This window comes from Arvicola amphibius, chromosome 3 (genome assembly GCF_903992535.2).
Source record: "Arvicola amphibius chromosome 3, mArvAmp1.2, whole genome shotgun sequence".
NCBI classification, from domain to species: domain Eukaryota; kingdom Metazoa; phylum Chordata; class Mammalia; order Rodentia; family Cricetidae; genus Arvicola; species Arvicola amphibius.
In genome coordinates this window covers 79,066,325-79,068,697 of record NC_052049.1, presented here as the reverse complement: position 1 = coordinate 79,068,697, position 2,373 = coordinate 79,066,325, and positions in this window count along the sequence as shown.

Below are 2,373 nucleotides of genomic sequence, written 5' to 3'. Positions count from 1 at the left end.
AGTCGAGGGCAGTGCAGAGTGAGAAATGTCGGGATGGTTTTGGGAATTGGTTTCAGTTATTCTATGAAAGAGATTTGCCTCCAGGGGACATATTCAGATCTTTAATCTTTCCATTGCTATATCCTTGATCTGTAATAGCTTATGGACTTTTAACTTTCTTTTTATTTTAACCATTTGATAAAAGTATTAGCCTTAAATCACCAGACTTCCCTTCCAATATACTGAGAAATTGATCCAGTAAATTTCACACACTAGTAGCACCTCACGGGATGCTGATTTAGAAAACAAGGAACCTGGTGAAGTCTGGTACCATACCAAAACTATAGGATGACTTCTTGGCTGTGAACTGTGAAAAATCAGCTAGGAATGGGAATTTTAATTAGATATCCAGAAAAAGGCAGTTTATGCCCCACTGTTCTTGTTGCAAACAAACACCCATATGTTTCTGTTTGTACATAAAAAACTCAAGTTTCCAGAATGAGTTTGACCCATAACCCATAACTACTTTTATGCATGGCTATGAGTGCTGATGTTGGTGATATAATCAGAAATACTTAATAATTAATGCAATATACGAATATAATTAATCTGTGTAGAAAATAAAAAAGAACCAAAAAGCTCTATAAACGGTGGTGTTGATCTCTCAGATGTGCTTTGAGCATAGATTAAAAAATATTTTAAATAAGCTTTTCAATCTCATTTTGACAGCATACAATTAATTGTGTGATTCGTGTTTGCTTTTGTTCTGTGTCCGTTATAGAGCAAGGATAAGTCTAAGCCCTTGTGGACCACATATCCCATTTTCCTTTTCACACATCACACTTTGAACAAACCACATCTCTGGCTTTCAGCAGAGATTATGAAGGAGTAGAGATAAAGGACTCTCTTAGAAAAAAATTCAAAAGCGATGACCATTTGGAGAAATTACTGGAATGAAAATAATAGGCTTCCCTTTCCAAAGGAATGAAATGAGCTTTCTGAGACAGCTCATTTGTCGCCTTGTACATGTTAGCAATAATAAAAGGTTGTCAGTCTAGGGAAATAGGAAGTGATAATTCACTTTTAACAAGTACACTTTGCCATGCTTCTATCACATTATCTGCCATCTTGACTACCTCAGAGGTCTCCAAAGCAATAATTATACATAAATCAGGGACAGGCTAATGGGTTAAGGAAATGCCTGAGTTAACCTTTAGTAATAGAAGGGATCTATAAGAATAAAGTAGACTATTAAACATATTAAATATTTTTTTCAAATAATATATTGACCTGATGACCAAATTCATTTTAAAAGTCATTATAACTAGAATTGAAGTAGCAACTTCACTTAGGTGGTTTAAGGGGAAGCTAGTGTGTAAGGTTTTATTTTACTAAAATTTATCCCAGAAGAAGAATTTCATTTAATTTCACAACACAAAAAAGGAAAAAAATCAGTAGATGTCTATGGGACCAAAATAACCATTGTTAAGGACTGAGTATAATAAATCATTAATTGTGGAAGTGATGTTACTGACTTGAGGGACTATTCTAAAACTATTATGACAATAAACATAGCACATTTCCTGGAAATTGTGGAATTGTACAATTTTGTGCATGCAAATTATACCTCAGAAGAATTTGGGAGTGGGGTGGATATTTTGGTCCTCTGTTGTTTTGTTTTTGTTTTGTTTTGTTTTGTGTTTTGCTTTGGAAGTCCATGATCCCTGTTTTCTCTGAATGTAAAGGGCAAGGGAACTTCTTTTGAAGTAATATCGATGACTGCAGACTCACAGTTAAGAATGAGAGAAATAGATGGGTCTGTGACAACCTTTTTCCCCATACCATACACCCAGATATGTGTCCAGATATGAAGCCTTAGAGACAACTCTTAAAGGTTGTGATAGATGGTACTCCTCCTCCTCCCATCATAGGACCAGCATCACTGGTAGGCCCTGCCCCCAGATCCAGTGGGATTCCACTGCTCTAGTGCAGTCCTCAATATCCAAGGAACTGGCAAGTGATCTGCCTGTCACCTGGACTGCTGCCATCCCCTGAATTCTGTTCCACCAAGACCCATTCCACTCCCTAACCCCTCTCACCTCATCATCCTCCCACAACTCCAACAAACATCATAGACCCAGGTACAGCCCACACCAGTCAGAAAAACAGAACAGGTGAGTGGCAGGCCAACCAGTTGGGCTGCCCCAATCTCCAGACCCTAAGCCCCAGGGTACATCCCTTGCCCTGCCTCTTCCCATCTCAACACCAGCACATCTGCTGGGCCAAACTACAGTGAAAATTCACTGTTCTGGTGAAGTAATCACCAGTTCAAGCAGTTGAGTGACCTGTCTGCAAACTGGATTGCTGTCCCATCATTCTGTCCCCCACAAGACA